Raw genomic sequence first — 24,483 nt, forward strand, 5'->3', positions numbered from 1 at the left:
CAGTGTATTATGTACGGTACGGTACATGTATGCATGTTACACTGTATGAGCAGCAGTATATACTGATGGGGGAATACCTGGTAGGTTCTGTGAGGCTCGCTGCAGTGTATTATGTCCGGTACATGTATGCATGTTACACTGTATGCGCAGCAGTACTGATGGGGGAATACCTGGCAGGTTCTGTGAGGCGCGCTGCAGTGTATTATGTCCGGTACATGTATGCATGTTACACTGTATGCGCAGCAGCAGCAGTACTGATGGGGGAATATCTGGCAGGTTCTGTGAGGCGCGCTGCAGTGTATTATGTCCGGTACATGTATGCATGTTACACTGTATGCGCAGCAGTATATACTGAAGGGGGAATACCTGGTAGGTTCTGTGCGGCGCGCTGCAGTGTATTATGTCCGGTACATGTATGCATGTTACACTGTATGCGCAGCAGCAGTATATACTGAAGGGGGAATACCTGGTAGGTTCTGTGAGGCGCGCTGCAGTGTATTATGTCCGGTACATGTATGCATGTTACACTGTGTGCGCAGCAGCAGTATATACTGATGGGGGAATACCTGGTAGGTTCTGTGCGGCTCGCTGCAGTGTATTATGTATGGTACATGTATGCATGTTACACTGTGTGCGCAGCAGCAGTATATACTGATGGGGGAATACCTGGTAGGTTCTGTGCGGCTCGCTGCAGTGTATTATGTATGGTACATGTATGCATGTTACACTGTATGCGCAGCAGCAGTATATACTGATGGGGGAATACCTGGCAGGTTCTGTGAGGCTCGCTGCAGTGTATTATGTCCGGTACATGTATGCATGTTACACTGTGTGCGCAGCAGCAGTATATACTGATGGGGGAATACCTGGCAGGTTCTGTGCGGCTCGCTGAAGTGTATTATGTCCGGTACATGTATGCATGTTACACTGTATGAGCAGCAGTAGTACTGATGGGGGAACACCTGGTAGGTTCTGTGAGGCTCGCTGCAGTGTATTATGTATGGTACATGTATGCATGTTACACTGTATGCGCAGCAGCAGTATATACTGATGGGGGAATACCTGGTAGGTTCTGTGAGGCGCGCTGCAGTGTATTATGTATGGTACATGTATGCATGTTACACTGTATGCGCAGCAGCAGTATATACTGATGGGGGAATACCTGGTAGGTTCTGTGAGGCTCGCTGCAGTGTATTATGTCCGGTACATGTATGCATGTTACACTGTATGCGCAGCAGCAGTATATACTGATGGGGGAATACCTGGTAGGTTCTGTGAGGCGCGCTGCAGTATATTATGTCCGGTACATGTATGCATGTTACACTGTATGAGCAGCAGCAGTATATACTGATGGGGGAATACCTGGCAGGTTCTGTGCGGCTCGCTGCAGTGTATTATGTCCGGTACATGTATGCATGTTACACTGTATGCGCAGCAGTATATACTGAAGGGGGAATACCTGGCAGGTTCTGTGAGGCTCGCTGCAGTGTATTATGTATGGTACATGTATGCATGTTACACTGTATGCGCAGCAGCAGTATATACTGATGGGGGAATACCTGGCAGGTTCTGTGAGGCGCGCTGCAGTGTATTATGTATGGTACATGTATGCATGTTACACTGTATGCGCAGCAGCAGTATATACTGATGGGGGAATACCTGGTAGGTTCTGTGAGGCTCGCTGCAGTGTATTATGTCCGGTACATGTATGCATGTTACACTGTATGCGCAGCAGCAGTACTGATGGGGGAATACCTGGCAGGTTCTGTGAGGCGCGCTGCAGTGTATTATGTCCGGTACATGTATGCATGTTACACTGTATGCGCAGCAGCAGTGTATACTGATGGGGAATACCTGGCAGGTTCTGTGCGGCTCGCTGCAGTGTATTATGTATGGTACATGTATGCATGTTACACTGTATGCGCAGCAGCAGTATATACTGATGGGGGAATACCTGGTAGGTTCTGTGAGGCTCGCTGCAGTGTATTATGTCCGGTACATGTATGCATGTTACACTGTATGCGCAGCAGCAGTATATACTGAAGGGAGAATACCTGGCAGGTTCTGTGAGGTGCGCTGCAGTGTATTATGTCCGGTACATGTATGCATGTTACACTGTGTGCGCAGCAGCAGTATATACTGATGGGGGAATACCTGGCAGGTTCTGTGCGGCTCGCTGCAGTGTATTATGTCCGGTACATGTATGCATGTTACACTGTATGCGCAGCAGCAGTATATACTGATGGGGGAATACCTGGTAGGTTCTGTGCGGCGCGCTGCAGTGTATTATGTACGGTACATGTTTGCATGTTACACTGTATGTGCAGCAGCAGTATATACTGATGGGGGAATACCTGGCAGGTTCTGTGAGGTGCGCTGCAGTGTATTATGTCCGGTACATGTATGCATGTTACACTGTATGCACAGCAGCAGTATATACTGATGGGGGAATACCTGGCAGGTTCTGTGAGGCTCGCTGCAGTGTATTATGTCCGGTACATGTATGCATGTTACACTGTATGCGCAGCAGCAGTATATACTGAAGGGAGAATACCTGGCAGGTTCTGTGAGGTGCGCTGCAGTGTATTATGTCCGGTACATGTATGCATGTTACACTGTGTGCGCAGCAGCAGTATATACTGATGGGGGAATACCTGGCAGGTTCTGTGCGGCTCGCTGCAGTGTATTATGTCCGGTACATGTATGCATGTTACACTGTATGCGCAGCAGCAGTATATACTGATGGGGGAATACCTGGTAGGTTCTGTGCGGCGCGCTGCAGTGTATTATGTACGGTACATGTTTGCATGTTACACTGTATGTGCAGCAGCAGTATATACTGATGGGGGAATACCTGGCAGGTTCTGTGAGGTGCGCTGCAGTGTATTATGTCCGGTACATGTATGCATGTTACACTGTATGCGCAGCAGCAGTATATACTGATGGGGGAATACCTGGCAGGTTCTGTGAGGCTCGCTGCAGTGTATTATGTCTGGTACATGTATGCATGTTACACTGTATGCGCAGCAGCAGTATATACTGATGGGGGAATACCTGGCAGGTTCTGTGAGGCTCGCTGCAGTGTATTATGTATGGTACATGTATGCATGTTACACTGTATGCGCAGCAGCAGTATATACTGATGGGGGAATACCTGGTAGGTTCTGTGAGGCTCGCTGCAGTGTATTATGTATGGTACATGTATGCATGTTACACTGTATGCGCAGCAGTACTGATGGGGGAATACCTGGTAGGTTCTGTGAGGCGCGCTGCAGTGTATTATGTCCGGTACATGTATGCATGTTACACTGTATGCGCAGCAGTACTGATGGGGGAATACCTGGCAGGTTCTGTGAGGCTCGCTGCAGTGTATTATGTCCAGTACATGTATGCATGTTACACTGTATGCGCAGCAGCAGTAGTACTGATGGGGGAATACCTGGTAGGTTCTGTGAGGCTCGCTGCAGTGTATTATGTATGGTACATGTATGCATGTTACACTGTATGCGCAGCAGCAGTATATACTGATGGGGGAATACCTGGTAGGTTCTGTAAGGCGCGCTGCAGTGTATTATGTCCGGTACATGTATGCATGTTACACTGTATGCGCAGCAGCAGTATATACTGATGGGGGAATACCTGGTAGGTTCTGTGAGGCTCGCTGCAGTGTATTATGTCCGGTACATGTATGCATGTTACACTGTGTGTGCAGCAGCAGTATATACTGATGGAGGAATACCTGGCAGGTTCTGTGAGGCTCGCTGCAGTGTATTATGTATGGTACATGTATGCATGTTACACTGTATGAGCAGCAGCAGTATATACTGATGGGGGAATACCTGGTAGGTTCTGTGCGGCTCCCTGCAGTGTATTAGGATATGTCTTGAGGTTATTTTGACAATATCACAGGTTTTCTGCGCTCCTGATCTGCACTGTGGCCCAGGAGAGTGCTTACAAGCTGTTTATGGCCTGAATCCCCAGATTTACTGTGCTCTGCTTATTACACCCAGGTAAGGGCTGCTCAGCCTGCAGCTACCAATAAATAGTGGGTGAAGACAAAACACTTATTACCGGTTCCTGGAAGCCTCTTAACACTCCCCTGGTACACACTACAGTCTCCCTTCTCATCTGTGCCACACTTTCCCTCTCTGTGTGCGTTCTTCCCCTGGTTCCCAGTACCCGGCCGGCCGCTGATTGAAACCACTTTAACACATAGAGGTGTTTTATCACACAGCAATAAGTGGTAAATGTAGCTATTAGCTGGCTAATGTCCTACATGCAGAATCTCCTCCTTCATATACGTTGGTAATGATCTCACACCTATCTAATGTTGGCTTAATAGACTCTCTAATGGGCCATTTTCCCCTAGTGGTTTATGAACCCTCTTGATGGCTCTTGGTGGGATTCCCAGTGTTTACTGCCATGTCCTCTATCGCAGGCTCCAGTCCTGAACCGTTTATAAAGCTCCCACCGCTCCACCTTAGTGCAAGGAAAAGAATCCGTCGGAGCCTTCCCTGTCCTTAATTAATTATTTCCTCTGTGTTGCATTTCCTGGCTCCCAGCCAGATAGCGCCATGAATCCTTCCCTTGAGCAGCAGGTCTCAACTGCTCCCACCATAAAGACCCCAGACGGGTAATTTAGTTTGGGCAGGTGGAGCGTTTTAGCTCCAGGCCCCGATAGGATGCGTACAAATGTTTATCACATGACAAGTGACTCAAGTAAAGAAGGAACAGCTACTTATTACATGTTCCTCCGACATTCTGTATTATCTCATTTAGGGCCTTATTCTAGTTCACTTTTTCTGACAAAATCCTTCTTAGATGGACAAAACCATGTGCACTGCAGGTGTGGCAGATGTTACTTGTGCGGAGAGAATGAGATTTGGATGGGGTTTTACTTCAAAGTGAGATCTATATTGCAGTGTAAAAATAAATCAGCCAGTATTTACCCTGCACAGAAACAAAATAGCTCACCCAAATCTAATTCTCTCTGCACATGTTACATCTGACCCCCTGCAGTGCAGCATGGTTTTGTCCATCTAAGAAGGATTTTGTCAGAAAGAGTGAACTAGAATAAGGCGAATAAGGCCCTTAGAGAGAGAGAGAGAGACAGAGGCCCTTATTCTGATCGGTGCGGCCGGATCCGAATATGCGGCCAGGACCGTGCGTGCGAAACCCCGCCTTCCATACGGATCGCCAACTCCGTCTGTACGCGGTAAGAAGCTGGCCGAACGGACCGCACGTGTATTTTTCACGGAATACGCCTCCTCCATCTCAGGGAACCTCCCCCATCATTCGATGGTCGCAGACCATCGAATGCAGGACCGAGTGCTCCACCAGCTCCAGCAACCTCAGACCACACGGGCATTTCTCCGTGCAAAAGCAGGGATCTGGGCGGGCAGCTGACATCCGGCGATGTCATAGGTCCGCCCCCTACACGTGCGTCACGGCCGCATTACCATACGTACGCCCAGCGTTTGCATGGGAACGCCCATGAAACGCGGGGCGCATGCATATGGTAATGAGCCCAAATAGCCCTTCACGCCCCTCTCCACCCCCTGTTCGGAGTGTTCACATTTCATGCGGGATTTGGCCGTACGCCCCGCTCGCACATGCGCAGAGACACAAAACATCGGCGGCATGAACGCACGCGGATATTACCGCACCGACCAGAATAAGGGCCAGAGAGAGAGAGAGACAGACAGAGACAGAGATGTAGGATGGTTTGCACCAGCAAACTCCTTCTTTAATGTGCAAAACCATGCTGCGCTGCAGTTGGGGCAGATGTAACATGTGCAAAGAGACTGACATTTGGGTGGGGAGTGTTCAAACTGAAATTTAAATATCAGTGTAAAAATAAAGCAGCCAGTATTTACCCTGCACAGAAACAAAATAACACTAAAATCTAAAGGTGCGTACACACGGGGCAATACGATCGCTGGCAATTTATTGCTAGCAATATATTGCTCAGCAATCATATTGCCCCGTGTCCCGTTTTCATCTGCGACCAGAGATGGTCGCAGATGGAAATTTAAACACTGCTGGGTGAAGAGGCAGGGGATGTCGCTGGTCGGAGGAGCATGTTCCTCCGACCAGCGACCATTCAGGGGCTGAAAACGGGAGCGCGCACCTGGCGATTTATCGCTGGTGCACACTCCAATCACTGGCAATATGGTCGCTCAGCGACCATATTCCCAGCGATTTCAGCCCCTATCGCCCCCATGTGTACACAGCATAACTCTCTCTGCACGTTACTTCTGCCCCACCTGCAGTGCACATGGTCTGTGCATTAGAGGACTTTGCTTTTGCAAACCAACCAGAATCAGGCCAATAGTTAAGAAGAAAAAGTGTGGTGTGAAAACAAAAATCCCTAGCATCCAAATCACAATATATACACATATGCCATCAGGAATGTGGTCGACAGCGACAAGGTTGACATGAGTTTTTGGGTATGACGACAGGATGACATGGACACCGTATAGGGTCTAACTATATCAAGCTTTAATAAGTGATAAACTGTCATTTTTCAAACCCAGCGGTAAGATGCCACTTAGGAGCTGATTGCATACCTCCCAACTGTCCTGCTTTTCGCGGGAACATCCTTTTTTTTTGGGACGTTCCCGTGTCCCGCTCGGGGTCCCCCCCTGTCACCCATAAATAGACGCTTGTGCACAGAGTCTATTTTTGCAGCCGGAGGGGCTTGGGGCATATCCAACAGCTCACAGAGGTGCTGGCCATGCCTCCACAGCGGTGAAAAAGGGGCGTGGTCTTGTGGTAGCAAACGCGCGTATAGGCCAAGCCCCAAAGTGTCACCATGCGCACTGTCCCTCATCAGTTCACTGGGAATTTGGGAGGTATGTGATTGGCCGGCTTGTAATCATTCTCCACTTTATCACTTTTTGAAGTTTTATACAGCTGCGCCTCCATCTTTAGTGGTCAACCACGTGATTGACGATCTAGACATCGACAATCCATCAATCAGATATGCTCGGGAAGCACCTGGGTAACGGCAGTGTAAATTGATGACCCAGATCATCTTACTTGGCTCTTGTTAGAAGTCTATAAAGTGGCGGCTCACCGGCACTTGTTGACGAGGGAAGACCCACCACGAACCCAGATCCGGCATGCCTGGTGAATGGGGTTTCAAGCAGCTGTGACAAGGCCGTGAACCCGTCTTCAAATACCTGGTTTGAACCCGGGTTTCGGTAGAAGAGGAGTATAACTAATAGATTACTGGTCTAGTCAAGGTTAAATATTGAACAATTACGCATTAAGGGGGTGATTCTGGTTTAATCGCCCCCCCCCCCTGCGATTTTTTTTTAGTATTTATACGCATGTGCAGCCTCTGTGTGCGAGCACGGCAAATTGATTATTGATAATATTGATTATTTGCCGGACGCAAATAATCAATATTATAAAACAATAAAAAATTCCCCAAAAATGACTCCAGCCGCTATTTGTTACCATAATTTCCGGAATGTATGCCTAATATTAATGATACAGTATGCGCATAATCTGGCAATATCCATGACTAACTAGAGGGTGTGGCCTCACATCTTGTCACATGACTTTGAAGTGTATAATTACACCCCTGGTCCTATTTGATGCAGGAACTGCTACGTTGGTATATAAGTAAGGCATCCCCGTATACTGTATACTCTGAATCTGCACCCATACTTGTCTACCCAACCGGAATGGTGGGCAACCCTCCTACATGTGCCCGGATACCCCCGCACCTCCCTAGCTGAGCCACTCAAAAAATGCGGTTCTTCAGAGAGGGACAGAGCCAAAATGATGCAAAATTACATAATTTTAGCCCTGCCCCCTACTCCTAGACCCACGAATCGCGGTATTGCCTGCACTGGGGGTGGGACTTGATAAAGGCAAGTATGACTTACGCCCATTTTTGGGGCATGTTCAATATGCAATCGCTAAAGCCGAATAAACAGGACACACGACACAAGAGTATACAAAATCTGTCTTTGTTTTATTCAGTGCCAAAGAAAACAAAAGGGAAAATAAAACTGGGACTTGCAGCAGACGGCTCAGTGCTCAATTAGATGTTAGCCGGTTACGTTCCAATACTTATCTAGAGGAGACAAAAGACAGATACACAAAATTAAACCACTAGAATTCTTCCACCTCATGTTTAATTGACATATTTTCTTGTAGGCTGAAATAACACATCCTCACCGCTCACTACTGTACACAGCGCCGTAATGACTTCTGGCAAGACAATTTGTTTTTTGGAGCAAGTTTCTTAAATAAGGGGAATCTCCTGAGATACCATTTTTAGCATTAAGCAGTTTAGTTTATTGCTAACCAACCATTAAAGAAGATGATGTCTGCGCTTGTCAACAGGGAAAACAACGACACATGATTTACAGGCTCACTGTGTCGACACTATTTAGGTTGACGCGTGTTGGGTCAGTCACTGAAGGTGAAGGCTTAGGTCGGCACCTGAAATAGGTCGACATGGCTAAGGTGGTTCGAATGTCAACACAAGCATTAGGTCAACAACAGGAAGGTCGACGAGAGTTTTTCACGTTTTTTTTGTTAAGAATGTCAACATACTCACTGTCAAAGTGTACCGCATCCCCTGGCATGGATCGATGCGCTCGCCATGCTTCGGATAGACTATTTTATTCTTCCACCGCGCCGTACTGGATGGTAGGGCGTGAAATACCGCCTGAAAACCTCCAAAAAAACGTGAAAAAATCATGTCAACCTTTTGACTGTAGAACTTCCCATTTTCAACCCTGAAGACCATAGCTATGTTGACCTATTTTAGGCGTCGACCTAGTGAATTACAGCCCATCTTTGTATGTTTAAATCTTTGTTACTCATGTTTATTACTTTTACCAAACTAAGGGCCAAATTCAATGAGCTCCTAAGTCAATTTGGGGGAATCGTGGTTTAACAGGATCACGGCACCCGTTACCCCCCAGTTATGAAGATTTGGGGGGCATCTATTCTGCAACAGTAAAAAAAAATTTTAATTGGGTCGACCACTGATGGTTGAAATATACATGAAATTAATCGACATGGCTAAAGTCGACACAAGCATTAGGTCAACAATGGGTAGGTCGACAGTCAAAAGGTCGACATGGGTTTTGTACTTTTTTTTTGTGCCGAAAGGTGGTATTTCACACCCTACCATCCATTGGGACAAGGAGGGAGAATAGAATAGTGCCTGAAGAATGGAGAGCACAGCTAACTGTATGCATGCACAGTCTATCGATAATTGGCCGCTGTGTGAATTTGCAGCCGTGCAATCAGGTCTGAATTACCCCATTGTCTTGCTATGCCTCTTGTTAACTCATTCCCAGGTGCCTAATAGGTGAATCCACTGTGTAGGCTAAAAAGTCCCACACTTGTCTGATGCAGGGGAGCCCCGCCCACCATCGGGATGCACATTCTGAGCATGGGACAGTCTCCTCCAATAAGGACTGTCCCATCCAAATAGGGAGCTATGTGGGGGGTATGCGTTTCTGCCACATTTGACAATTAATAAAAAGTCCATCACTGCAGATCAGGTCATGAAACCTATGGGCTGTCCACTTCTCAGTGGAAAGCAGGATGTCCCGATTTTGGGAGAACGATCCCAAAGTTGGCAAGCATGGAGTCCCTGAACTACAGTCAATTACTTTCAATTAAGGTCTTTGTGTGAGAAGCAATGAGTGATAATACACAGATGGCATCCATAAGTGGTCCTCTGTGGCTCCTCTTCTCCCCATCCTCCTCGCTGTTAAACATCTAATAAGGAAGTAAAGTGGCAGGAGGGCGTGCAGATGAAGGTGGCAGGTGAGAGCTGTCACACCTACAACGGTGAGTAACAATTTTACTAGAAAGAACTTATAGGCAACGAATAGTATATAATTGGTGTCTACGCAATTAAAATGAAATTCTGTGTAACATATTAATACATTGTTTATGGTATTATATACCCTTAAAAAAAAAGATTCTTATTACAGTATAACATCTCAATTTATCCAATTTAGGCAGAAATTATTATTATTTTTTTTAATACTAGTGAAACTACATATCCCAGCATGCCTTGCCATAGTTTTAGCACTCCCTAATAGCAAAACTGTTGCAAGGCATGATGGGACTTAGAGCTGGAGGGCCGTAGTTTGGACATGCCTGCCCTATACGAATATGAATCTAGAAATAAAGGTACTTTGTGATTGGCCAAACATCCAAACAACCAGGTCAGTCTATGCGTAACCCAGAACCTACTCTTTCTATGATCTTGTGGCGGTGGTCACAATGTACATTTGTCCGCAGATAGCTAGGCAGTGACCATTTGTGTGAGGTAACGGAGGTTGGAAACTTAAACGCAGTTGTGTTATAACTATATTGGAGGTGTCTCAGCCTGCGATTGTGTTGCCTCACACAGTTGTAAAGGCTCCAGGAGCTTAGATGTGATGGACATTCTGAGCAATCATTGGGTTTGCTCAGATGTCCGATGTTGTGACCAACAGGGCCTTATCGACCATCTTAGATTTCCCCAGAAGGGCCAATGGTCTAATGAGCCAGTCCAGCCATACAGAGACACCTGGGCCGGACGAGCTGTGCAGCCTCGTGCTGCTCTGTACAGTGGCCTAAGTACAGAGAAACCTGGGCTGGATGAGAAGTGCAGCCCCCGGCGCTCTGCTCATTGTCATGAGCCACAGTTAAGAGCCCCAGTCCGTCCCTGGCAACCGATGTTGCATCATTGTACACAAGCGGCAAATCAGTGATGTTATTAGTGGGCGTCTCTGTACAAACCTCCTGTCCTGCGTCATTAGCATATATTAGCATATGAATTCTGCCTCTGAAACCGGCCCACGGATACCACATTAGGGAACCCCAAATAGCATTCTCTTACGCTAGAGGATTTCCAAGTGTTTCTATCAGCGTAGAGAGTTTTCCTATTAAAGACTACCCCTAAAGTCTAACCGGGAGACCGGGCCTACACACAGGGCGATTTCAGGACATTTTCTAAGAGATCTCACTAGCAATAGCATGTCACTATCGCCCGGCACCAGAGTACACTGGCCCTGATAGATCACTCAGCACACATTGCTGTGCAGGGCTGAGTGCTGAGCGATCCTGAGCGATCTACATTGCTCAGATCGCTCAGCAACATCTCCCAGTGTGTAGGCCCCTTTAGGCCTTATTCCCTTATAAATAATATCAAAATAATGTATTTCATCATCTATATACTTATTCCATTGCAATATTTCAGAACCTTATATAATAATGTTATAATCAGTAATCCTCTGGGAAAAGAGTCGCAGATTTGACGACAATAAACAATGCATTATTTCAATCGAGCCCAGCGAGACGTGCATGTACTAATAAAAGCGCTTTCCCAGTCTAGTGAATCCGTCTCGTTACCGTCTATTTTTGGACAGAAAGGAGAAAAATCAGCACACTGGGCCACCGCTGTACTAGGGTGTGTTCTCTGTTCCAGCTACTAGAGACAGAGTTGCTGCAGGGCGCCAGGCGTTGTGAGAGTGTGAAAGTGACGAGGCTGAGAGTGTGTCATGTCACCATTTACTCTGAGCTGTCATGTGCTCCTTGCCAGGTAAACAAATGAGAAATTCCCGGAGTGTGCGCATGTTTGCTGACAGGCAGCGGGGGTGGGGATGAAGGAATATTCAGTTCGCCATCGTTCAGAGAAGCCTGAGCCACAAAAGATGCCAGTCACATAGCTGTACCCAGATATATTCAGCACAAACACCTGCTCTGCTCTAATACACTCACTGCACATCATTGCACCTCGCTCGGAATTTCTCTTTCTGTGGCAACTTCAATTTTTCCTGTCACCAACTCAACTGTGTCCTTAGTGTCTTTCATATTTCTTAGAATTTTCTCCAATGGTCGGTCTTCTGTACGCGCTTTTCTTTATCACACGCTCCCTACATGTGTTTGCCTCAGACTGCACACTCAGCAGGCTTAGAACTGTACAGAGACTGGCAGTGAAAGGGTTAAGGCTGGCACCATCTGGCGACCAGAAAGCACGGTTTACAAGCTGGCGGGCGACCCGGTGTGATAATATGTACGATTTGACAAGGTAGCGTTGTGGGGAGCGTGGTATTGGGAGACGCACGTGTCTAAATGCAGATTACGCTGCCCAGGCGGATAGGTATTGTTCCTGTAGCTTGTGTAGCCTTGGGGTGCTTGTCAAATCTGCTCTGAGTGAATGCCGCCTTCTTCCTCGCTGCCTGTTTTACGCACCTCTTGGCATGTTATTTGTACAGCCTTTGGGCTTTTCAGATTTGTGAATGGGCACTCCCTGGGTATAGCAGCACATGCCAAGAAGATCGGGCCAAACCTGAAAATCCTGGTTCTTGATTGCCTTCCAAACTAAAAAAAAAAAAAAAAAATAATAAGTTCTATTGGCACTGAAACTGTTAATCTCACTATCTAGGGATAGTTGCGACAGATACTTGGGATCCGCACCTGCTGCATGGCAGTGAATACAGCCATCTCAGTGTCGCCAGAGTGGCAGGGATGGCTGGCATCCGCACAGGTGCACTGTTGGTGCTTTGGATGTAAGAAGCAACCAGGCTCAGATAACTCCTACTGCTGGTAGCAAGTGATTTTATTATTTACAAAAAAACTGCGACGTTCCTAATATAATGCCGCCATTGCGTGGCTCTATCTGCTCTGCCTCCAAAGAATAGGGGAATTTTAAGTAATTTTTTCCTGAAAAAAAAAAAGCTCTTAAAAAGGAGTCTCCGTTCACCTGTAGACTAGTACCGGCATGGAAACTGCCTCCTAGTTCCACGTTATCGTACACAGCAACATGTAGTAAGAACATGAGGATTTACCTTAAACGGGTATGGTATAGCTCACAGACAATGGCTAGGTCGACAGCCAATAAATCAACACCAAAAGGTCGACATGCACAATATCGACACTGAGAAAAGGTAGACACCAGGAAAATGTTGACACATAAACAGGTCAACACATAGACAGGTTAACATTAGTTTTACCCATTTTCTGGTATCAATGTCGACACCTCAGCATGTGTTGCTCGCCATGCTTCAGCACAGATGCCTCGTTCTATTACTGCTACGCTCTATACACTTTACCATCGGAGTCCACATGGATGGAAAAATATTAAAAAGTCCCCCCCCCCAAAAAAAAATCACGAAAATATCAAGTCCGGATACCGCCTTAAACTGCTGCCAATATTTAGCTATTCACAGTCTGGACAAACAAACAAACATGTCCCCAGTGAATGAAAAGACTGTGTGCTAAGGGATACTGGGTCACCGACAAAATGGCTGCCTCGTAGAAAACAGGAGACTGGCAGGCTGTAACACAGATCTCACTACCTCACCCATGTACCGGTGACAGAGTGCAGATAATATACATACTGTACATCACACACATCCATCGGCTTTTGTCATTAATAAAACATGAAAGATGATATGATTTGACCACTATTCTAACAGGCATAGTTCCTACATTCCAATAAACACAGTCTATAGCCTATGCTATTTATAATGTGAATATTGTTGTCTCACCAGCAAGGCATCGCGTCGGAATATGGGTAAAGCCAAATCACCGTCTATTTATTTCTCTCTTTGACTTGAGAGCCTTTTAGGAATAATTCTAGCATAAAATTCTGGAGAGTGTTTTCTCCGTGGTAAAACATTTTTCCAGGATGCCTGGTTTCATGAAACATTCATCAGAACGGATGTATTTTTACTTTAAAAATAAGTCTGCATTGTATTTATTAATTGTATTTTAAGAATCATTATCATCCTTCATGTTTGCGTAGTCTATTTGTGTGGACTGCAGGTGTTAGAGCAGATCCTTTGTTGGTTCTTTATAACACGGTGCAGTTTGGTTTTCTAGGGCCTAACTCACATATTCATTGCCCCAAATATTGCCCATTACAGGACACAGCACACTGGTAATACTGGGAGGGGACTTTACCTAAAAACCTGTCCGCATCTTCAATACAACACTAGGCTCTTCGTGCACCTCTAGATTGTGTGTAGTCATTAGGACTTTTTGTTTTTACAGTGGTTTGCTATGGCGGACAGAGGCAACGTAGCCCCCGAGAATAAGCGAAAGGAGTGTCAGAACGAGAGACTATTACTATCATTGTTTATTACACATCGCCATATTACGCAGCGCCGTACAAAGATTTATCATCAGTCTGAAGGTTATAAATAAAAAAATTTAAATGTCTACGTGACTGAGATAGTGACACCTCTGTTTTCTGATGGCTTTACACAGATTTTAATACACAGAATTGTTAAAAAAAATATAAAGTTTTCTGCAGGCTGTGTATATAAGGGTTATAGGAAACACAACATTTTGTTTATGTACACAAAAGTGGTTTCTTGCACAAAATTATTACAAGTGTTATATAATATTACGTGTCTATATGACGTAGATGAAATATAGAGCAATATATATATATATATATATATATATATATATATATATATATGTGTTAAGACTTGGATCCCATCCCAAAGGTATCTATTTATGGTATGCAAATATTCTAAATATACGGAACAATTCGCTATCCAAAACACTTCTGGTCCCATGCATTTTAGATATGGAAGACTCAACTAATATACCTATATTTGTATAGCTATCTATCTATCTATTTATCTATCTATCTATCTAGATAGATAGATAGATAGACTGTATTAAAATTTGTGTTGCTGCAGAATGCAGAACATGGCGTACAATGGCCGGGCTGGGTGATATAAGGTACAAAACGCTGCATTCCTGGCAGTGAGACACATCAGGTATTAGATGCCTCCAACTGGCAGCTATGATCCCAATCATCACTCTCCATGGCAGACACCTTTCTCCCCAGACACTGCTAGGCACCCTGCACTATAGCATCCATACCAGACGATGAGGCGCCTCGTGACACCTGTGATACTCACTGCAGCCTGGGTGCCCATTCACGGTCATTACAGTTTGGGCATGTACCACCTACAGCTTCCCAGAATGCTATGGGGAAATACCTGGTGTCAGGAAATGACATATAATCACCTGTTACCAAATTTTTATTCATTTCTTTACAAATTAAGTATAATTATAGAACCGGTATAAATGTCACTACAGCGCAAATACGCCTAAGCTGCCCGTTTGTCTTTAAATTGTAAAAGCTCTTAAATAGGGAGATTTATACAATATATTTCAGTTTACACTTCCTTGGTGTGTTCATGCACTTTATAATAATGTATGCAGTTCTGCATTCAATGTTGTGCTGAGTTACAGGCCCCAACCGTCAGTGTATTCTCCATGAAGGGATTGCTGCATGGAAGCAGCATGGGAGAATTGCTGGTAGGGAGGTATCACGCTGTAATATCAATCTATGAATATGTGACATTATAGTGTTGGGTCTGCATTAATGGGCAGGGGTCAGTCATTGTCTCTGGAGCAAGCCAGCCAAATTATACAATATACGCATGAAATCATTATACTGGAGCCGGCACCACCTGGACCCCTCTGGCTGATAATGCTGAATATTTTGGTCTGCGAGTGTAACAAAAAAATATATATATATAATAAAAAATAAATAAAAAGCAAATTTATTTAGATTCCCGTTATTCTAGAAAAAAAGAAATGTTTTACGTGCAATATCGACAACAGCAACACTGCATGTACAATGTAGTGTCGCAGCACAACATACAGATTAGCATATACACAAATGTGATATTATAGTGACTTTCTATGTTACATGACATAGTTCTCTTTCACAGACAGTCTACAGTGTACGCGTGTTTTGGACATGTGATTGGTAAATACTGTCTAGACTCTACACAGTATTTACCAAGCACATGTCCAGAACATGCTGAAAAGTAACTGGCGTTAATGCGTTCATGGGTAGATAGGCCAGATCTGATGTCACAGGCTAACATGTGATATAGTATTACTGAGCTAGGGTCCCCACTGCAATGACTGCAAGAACTCAGCTCATATCGTATGCATGTCCCACACAACACACTGATGTTTCATTGACCATATGCATGTATGTAAAGACATATATATGCACACGCACAGATATACACACCATTTTATTTTTACCTATCTATAAACCCACACATTTAAATGTGTGATATATATAAATATATATATATATATATTTATGCAAAACACCAGCACTCGACAATGTAATGGTCGCCCTGGTGCCCTCTGGGGTACTTGCATGCCAAACATGTCATATGTTCTTGATAAAACCCTGGCTGACTGAAACGTCAAACGCACGAAGGTGCTCCGTGAATTTCTTAGTAAATGACCCGTGAGTACTGCCGCAAAGCACAGAGATATACTGAGTATATATACATATATATACTTATATAGATTGTAAGCTCCACTGGGGCAGAGACTGACGGGAACGTTCAAATATTCTCTGTAAAGCGCTGCGGAATATGTGTGCGCTATATAAGAAACTGTTAATAATAATAAAAAAAATATATATATATATACACACACACACACGCAAACACAACAAATAGACACACACATTTATATATATACACACACATAATAATATAGATAGATAGATTTATATGTGTGTGAATGCGTATGGAGAAACACTACATTCTAAACCTTCTGGTAACATGACACACCTACTGTACCATGGTCATCAGGCACACAACTGCTGAGTAATTAAACGACATGATTGTAGTTACTTTAGTAACTTCTTTTAAATGAAAAATGACTTTGCACAAGCATTCCACATATTGCAACAACCAATGTATTCAGCCACAGACGTTATTATTTGAAATATCAATAAAATATTTCAGGTGACATAAATGCTCTTATTGATGAACTTACATAACTATTGGGGTGTATGTGTGTGTGTATATATATATATATATATATATATATATATATATATATATATATACATACACACACACACACACACACACACACACACACACACACACGATGTATGCACGACAGATGACAGCAGGATACACATGAGCAGCAGCAGCGTTATGTAACAGTGATGGCAGTGATGGAATATATACAGCGGATAGTAGAGGCAGCCTAGCTAGAATGGATACTACAACATTTATTTGGGGGTCTCTGCGGGGGACTCCCCTATGTAGCAGCAGCCCCGGCATGACTTCCTGTTTGGGGTGTGATGGTTTGGGCAGACAGTGAGTCCAGCTGCTGCGGTGTATCGTGCGGCCCTCTGAGACCCCCTTCCATGCCCGGACCCAAACTCTCCAGGCCAGGGGGTTTCCCCCCGTTCCTCTAGCTTCTATTCCCGGGGACGTCCACAGCAGGTCACAATCCTGTCACCTGGGTACACGTGTGTATAATGTGTCACATCGTGATGCTAATAACACGGGCTGCGTGCACACAGAATACTATAGTATACACACACACACACACACACACACACGGGAGCCTGCTGCATAGGTGCACATTGTGTGTGTGTGTGTCGGGGTATATATATGCGTGTGTATAAATATATTTGTCTGATATATATGTGTGTATCATTAAAAATATGGGTTTCTATATTTATGCTGTGTGTGCCTATGTGTATGTGTATATATATTATATATATATATATTATATATATATATCTATTTCTAGTGTGTGTGTGGTGTATATGTATATAATTAAATATAGAATTTGTATGTGTGTGTATATATATATATATATATATATATATATATATATACACAGATATATCTATATATAGTATGTGTGCTTGTGTGTGTATGTGTGTGTGTATATATATATATATATATATATATATTTATTTATAGTATGTGTGTATATACATTTCTATTGTGTGTGGGTGTATATATATTTCTAGTGTGTGTGTATGTATATATACATATATATATATATATATATATATATCTAGTGTGTGTGCATATTTGTATATATATTTCTAGTGTGTGTGCTTATTTGTTTCTAGTGTGTGTATATATATATTTTTATATATATATTTCTAGTGTGTGTGTATATTTCTAGTGTGTGTGTGCGCTTATGTGTATATATATATATATATTCTAGTGTGTGTATATTTCTAATGTCACGTGTGTGTGCTTATGTGTATTTATATATATTCAAGTGTGTGTACACACCTGTGTATTCGGCATTGCTACAGGTGCCTGTGTCCCTACACGCTGTTCCTGGGCACTGATGACACTGGTGGGGTGGCAATGGCACGGGGAGCACGGTGGCCCCGGCCTGGGACAGAGGGGGACCCCCAGTATCAGCGCTTTGGCGGGCACAGAAGGTGCAGTCCTGTCTCCCTAGTCCCCACTGACAGTCCCTGCCACCCCCGTAGTCCCCACGCGTATTCCCATCACTCACCCCGGATACAATAAGACCCCCGAGCCGGCTCCTGTGCACAGACTGACACACATGTGCTGTCCTATGTACAATCTCTACACAACGAATATCACCCCCATCTGCGGCGGAATTCGCCGCTGTAACGAATATAAGTGCATAGCACCGGGGAGGACGATGCTGCAACGAAAACACCCGCTCGCATTCCCCAGGGTGCAGATCGTACATGCGTGTGCCCGGGCATGGGATGTGCTGCGCTCCCACATTCCTGGTGCCAGCAGCGGGGGAGCAGAGGGCACGATGTATGGCATATATGTCACAGGCAGCATGATGCCAGTGGGGCACACACAGCCACACGTGTATGATTCTATCTATATAGATATATCTATACAAGTGTATGTGAATTGCACACGATCTGGTCCTCATATACGTCTATTGGTACTAGTCTCGGCTTATATGTATATAATAACAACGTATCCGGTCACTTACCATTCTCTGTGTATTAGGACACATGTGACACATGAATACATCGCACACTTTTACATTTACATTTCCTGCACAACGATTACACAACGATTACTCGTATTCAGTGTATAACCTCGCACACACTTCAGGGGATAGGTGTACAACAATGTTGCAATTTCAATTTAATGCATGATGTACACTAGCCATTGTGAGGGCAGTAATACAAACATTCATTTGCACACACACACACACACACACACTCTCTCACACCATGTATGATTTTATATATTTATATATATACACTCACATACTAATATATGTATATATAAACACACACACAAACACATGTATATAGAATATATAATACACATACTATAGGTAATTATACAGGTAATTCTATTCTGCCAGCATACAATAATCAGAAATACAACAGAGGTACTGTGTATGTGTGTGTGAGTAATAATGAGGACAGTATGTATAAGCATATGTGTATGTAATAAAAGTGTGTACACTATGTGTAAGTATCTGTATATGTAATAATGAGTACAGTATGTGTAAGTATCAGTATATGTAATAATGAGTACAGTGTGTGTAAGCATCTATATATGTAATAATGAGTACAGTATGTGTAAGTATCGGTATATGTAATAATGAGTACAGTGTGTAAGTATCTGTATATGTAATAGAGTACAGTATGTGTAAGTGTCTGTATATGTAATATTGAGTACAGTGTGTGTAAGTATCTGTATATGTAATAATGAGTACAGTATGTGTAAGTATCTGTATATGTAATAGAGTACAGTATGCGTAAGTGTCTGTATATGTAATATTGAGTACAGTGTGTGTAAGTATCGGTATATGTAATAATGAGCACAGTGTGTATAAGTCTCTGTATATTTAATAACAATAAGTACAGTATGTATAAGTGTGTGTGATAACAACACATTATGTATACCAGCAGTATACAGAGACAGGATGGGAAGACAGTGTCAATTGAACTTGACCATTGTAGCGTAGTGCCCTGTGTGATGCAGTTGTAGTTGTAATGCATGTGTAATATAATGTGTATACAGTGCTATAGTATATACAGTATGTATATGATGTATGCATATAGTGATGTATGCATATAGTGCTGTATACAGTATGTACATGATGTATGTATATAGTGCTATATACAGTATGTACATTATGTATGCATATAGTGCTGTATAAAGTATGTACATTATGTATGTATATAGTGATATATACAGTATGTACATGATGTATGTATAAATTGCTATATATAGTATGTACATGATGTATATAGTGTTGCATACAGTATGTAAATGATGTGTGTGTATATAGTGCTGTATACAGTATGTACATAATGTGTGTGTATATAGTGCTGTATACAGTATGTACATGATGTATGTTTATAGTGCTATATACAGTATGTACATAATGGGGATTAATCCTCAGCCTGCATGTGTCTGCGTGTTATATAATGTGAGTATATAGTACTGTATATAGTATGAAGATGATGGGGATGTAGTGCTCAGCTGCATGTGCAATATCGTGTGTTTGTATAGTGCTGTATACAGTATGTACATAATGTGTGTGTGTGTGTATATATATATATAGTGCTGTATACAGTATGTACATAATATGTGTGTGTATATATATATATATATATATATAGTGCTGTATACAGTATGTATATGATGTGTGTGTGTATATATATATATATATATATATATATATATATATATATATAGTGCTGTATACAGTATGTACATAATGTGTGTGTGTGTGTGTGTATATATATATATATATATATATATATATAGTGCTGTATACAGTATGTATATGATGTGTGTGTATAGTGCTGTACAGTAAGTACATGGTGGGGATGAAGGACTCAGCCTGCAAGTGTCTAGGTGTATTATAGTGTGTGCATGTATATACAGTACTGTACAGTATGTAGATGTTGGGGATGTAGTACGCAGCCTGCATGTGTCTAGTTGTAATCTGTGAGTATATACAGTACTGTACAGTAAGTACATAATGGGTATGTAGTACTCAGCCTGCATATGTGTGGGTGTAATATAATGTGTGTGAGTGTATACAGTACTGTACATAATGGGTATGTAGTACTCAGCCTGCATGTGTGTGGGTGTAATATAATGTGTGTGAGTGTATACAGTACTGTACAGTATGTAGATGATGGGGATTTAATACTCAGCCTGCATTTAATATAATGTGCATATAGTACTGTCAGGGTGTAATCTAGTATGTATATATATATATATATATATATATATATATATATATATATATATATATATATGGGGGACTCACTCTGTCTTACCTGTGCAGTGCAGCCCTAGTGCCCGGAACCTCCTGCCCCCCAGGAGGGTGAGAGCAGAGGCCTCCCTTTCCTATCTGTCACATGTGCCAGGGCCAGGCTGGTAACCTCTGCCAGGATACAGCACAGCCAGAGCACACGGCCCGCTCCTCGCAGCACTTTCCATGGCTTGCTGTGTGCAGGTGGCTGACAGTGGCTCCTGCTGCCCAGGGAGGGGGCAGCTGCTGATTATTTGTCTCCCAAAATAATACCTCGGGGTCAGTTCTGACAAACCCCCTCTGCCCCTCCCTAACCCCACTTAGACGTCCTGTGGTCCCCTCTGCTCTGATGCCACAACTTCAGAATAACTTTGGCTGTGCAGCCCCCCACCCCATGTGTGCATGTGGGGGTATGTGTCACCCTACCCAGAACTACTGTCATCCCATCATCTCCTACATACATGTGCAACCCCCTCATGGTAAAGGATGCAAACACACGTACATGTAACTAGCACATAGAAAAGGGGGCTCCACTTATTTCTGGGTTTCCTATGGTCCAACTCCCTCCTCCCTCCTACCCCCCCAGATGTTGGTCTCCCCTATTCCCTCTCATGTTCTCTCACTGACAGAGATAGAGAAAAGCAGGGACATGCAATAACGCTAAAGAAAAGTAGGAACATAGAGAAAAGCAGGGACATAAGGCTAGAGGAAAGCAGGGACATGCAATAATGCTAGAGAAAAGCAGGGACATAGAGAAAAGCAGGGACATGTAATAATGCTTGAGAAAAGCAGGGACATGTAATACTGCTTGAGAAAAGCAGGGACATGTAATAATGCTTGAGAAAAGCAGGGACATTTAATGATGCTTTAGAAAAGCAGGGACATGTAATAAGTCTTGAGAAAAGCAGGGACATGTACTAATGCTAGGGAAAAGCAGGGACATAAAGAAAAGCAGGGACGTACTAATGACAGAAAAAAGGAGGGACATAGAGAAAAGCAGGGACATGTAATAATGATTTGAGAAAAGTAGGGACATAGAGAAAAGCAGGGACAGGCAATAATGCTAGAGAAAAGCACTGACATACAATAATGCTAGAGAAAAGCAGGGACATTCAGAAAAGCAGGGACACAAAGCTATAGGAAAACAGGGACACAGGGCTATAGAAAAGCAGGGGCACAAAGCTATAGGAAAGCAGGGACAGAGAAAAGCAGGGACTTGTAATAAGAGGCTAGAGCCGAGTCTGTCATCCCAGGACAAAGTTTTCCCTTTACTCCCCAGCACTGCCCCCTCCCCACTCACCTGTGCCCTGCTCCCTATCCTCTGCCACTCTGCCACCACTCAGCACCTCACTTACCCCTAAGCCACCCCCCACCCTGCAGACATACCCCTCCCCATTCCTTTACCCCCCCCCCATTCCTCTGTGTGTGTCCCCCCCCAGGACCCATTCCAGGACACTTCTCCCCCAGTCACCCCCTGTCCCCTCTGTCCTTCACCCCCCAGCCCCCGCTGTCCCTCGCTCCCCCCAGCCCCTCTCCTCCCTCTCCCCCCCTCTCCTCTCTCCCCTCTGAATCTCATTGATCCAGGCGCTGGTAATTAGCCCTTCCCGTCGTGCCTGTGTAATGAAGCACATGCGCACTGAATTAATCAGCCATTTTTTGCAGGAAACTAATTAGCAGAATAAAGATCCAAAGAGTTTTTTTCCTCCTGTGCCTGGCGCCCGTCAGATGTGAGTGCGGGCTCCTGCCGTCCGGAGCCTCTCCCCCCCCTGCGCCCGCACCGCTCCGGCTCTGAGCCCCGAGCGGCTTCATGGGACCCCGAGCCAAGCCGGAGCGGACTATCCCCCGGAGCCCAGCCGGTGTGCGCCCAGGGCGCAGCGCCCGAGAGCCGCCAGCCGCCTGCCCGAGGAACTGACAACTTTGCCCCCTCTCCTCCTCCCACCCTGGGGGACCCCCCTCCCGGAAAACTTGGAGGACTGACCTGCTGTGGTGTCCGGGATCCGCCGCGGAGGAAGAGCTGGAGGTGCCCGGGAGAGCGATCCATGGCACATCCCATGTGCAGCCGGTCTGTTCCTGGATGGTATGTCACACTGTAATGTGCGCACTGCCCTCTGCTATGGGTGCCCCCACTCTGGTGCATCTGCTATAGGTGCCCCCATCCTGGTGCAAGCAGGGTGTCTTCCAGCATCTGCTATAGGTGCCCCCATCCTACTGTATACAGTGCCTCCAGTATCTGCAATTGGTGCCCCCACCCTGGTTCTTACAGGGTCTCTTCCAGCATCTGATGTAGCTGCCCCTATCCTACTGTATACAGGGTCTCCAGTATCTGTTATTGATGCCCCCATCCTGGTGCATACAGTGTCTCCAGCCTCTGCTATAAGTGCCCCCATCCTACTGTATACAGTGTCTCCTTCAGCGGCACTGTCTTCTGCTATAGGTGCCCCCAGCCTGCTGTATACATACCCTCTAGCCACTTGTCCTCTCTAACCAATGGCACCGTGGAGGCACCCTGCATAAATAACTTTTTATTTTTATTTATTTAGCATTCATCCTGAGGATGCTGCATTGGGGGGGATGAGTGAGTTTGGATTTTCTGGGTATAAGAATCAGTAGGGGTACCGGGTGTCTTCTTCTGCTCCTCTTTTTAGGTCCCTCTCTCCCCACCCCCCCACCTCCCCAATGTCAGTTTTAGCAGTGATACAAAGTATAGGATGTCACTCTCTCTGGGAGCTGCTTCTCTTTGTCATGCTGCAAGATCTGTCCTTTTGTGTTATTTGGGATTATTTCTGTATTCCCTGGTAACTTTTTCTTATCCCAGTGCGTTGTGTGAAATGGGTTTGCTGGCTATGGGGGAGAGAGAACACACACATACACACAATGTAGAGATGATTTCCATAATCAATAGGTGTTTGTAGGAAAGCCTTTTTTCCTTCATTTCCTGTACTTTTCAGCCGTCTGGGCTGGCCAGCCTCCCCTCTATGGCTAGCCACTGGTTCATAGTCGCTCTGTGCGGACAGCAGGCTAGGATCTGGATTGCTGGGTGTTTGGAATATTTGGGGGAATTGCCTTCTAGTAGTCAGGGGAAGTATGTGGGTATCTCTGCTGACGCTGGCTGCTCTTAATTCCTTTTTACTGCTTGTACGAGCCAGGAAAAGGTTACACTTTAAAAAAATATTTATTTTTTCTAAGAAAAAAATGGGGGAGAGGGGGAGTATGCGGCCCCCCACCTTCTGTCGGGGGTCACCGTTTACATGATTTAGAGGTTGACCTGTGACTTCCGTCCATTCATCCCCAGAAATGGTTGGCTGCTGGGTATGTTGATCAGCTGGAAATAGAGGCTAGTGTCAGAAGATTTGCATCTCGGAGGTAAAAGGTACTGATGCTGAACATCTTCAGTCCTCAGAT

General features: G+C 44.4%; 1 protein-coding gene and 1 long non-coding RNA gene across 4 annotated transcripts in view; one reads left to right on the forward strand and one right to left on the reverse strand.

Moving 5' to 3' along the window:
• Nucleotides 1-24,483, forward strand: part of ZFHX3 (zinc finger homeobox 3) — a 692,957-nt gene that overhangs the window by 591,041 nt on the left and 77,433 nt on the right. The window contains exon 1 of one of the 3 annotated variants that reach the window (XM_083165484.1): nt 22,589-23,158. The exons of the other annotated variants lie outside the window; for them this stretch is intronic. The gene's annotated coding sequence lies outside the window, so the exon portion shown is untranslated. Of the gene's footprint in view, nt 1-22,588; nt 23,159-24,483 lie in introns of those variants that run through there. 3 annotated transcript variants of the gene reach the window in all.
• On the reverse strand, nt 7,967-23,790 carry LOC146046243 (uncharacterized). The gene is made up of 2 exons (XR_014465804.1): nt 23,060-23,790; nt 7,967-8,089 (listed from the first exon to the last, which is right to left on the reverse strand). It is a non-coding gene; the product is annotated as an uncharacterized LOC146046243 (long non-coding RNA).

Source organism: Crinia signifera, chromosome 11 (genome assembly GCF_055691185.1).
Source record: "Crinia signifera chromosome 11, ASM5569118v1, whole genome shotgun sequence".
NCBI lineage: Eukaryota > Metazoa > Chordata > Amphibia > Anura > Myobatrachidae > Crinia > Crinia signifera.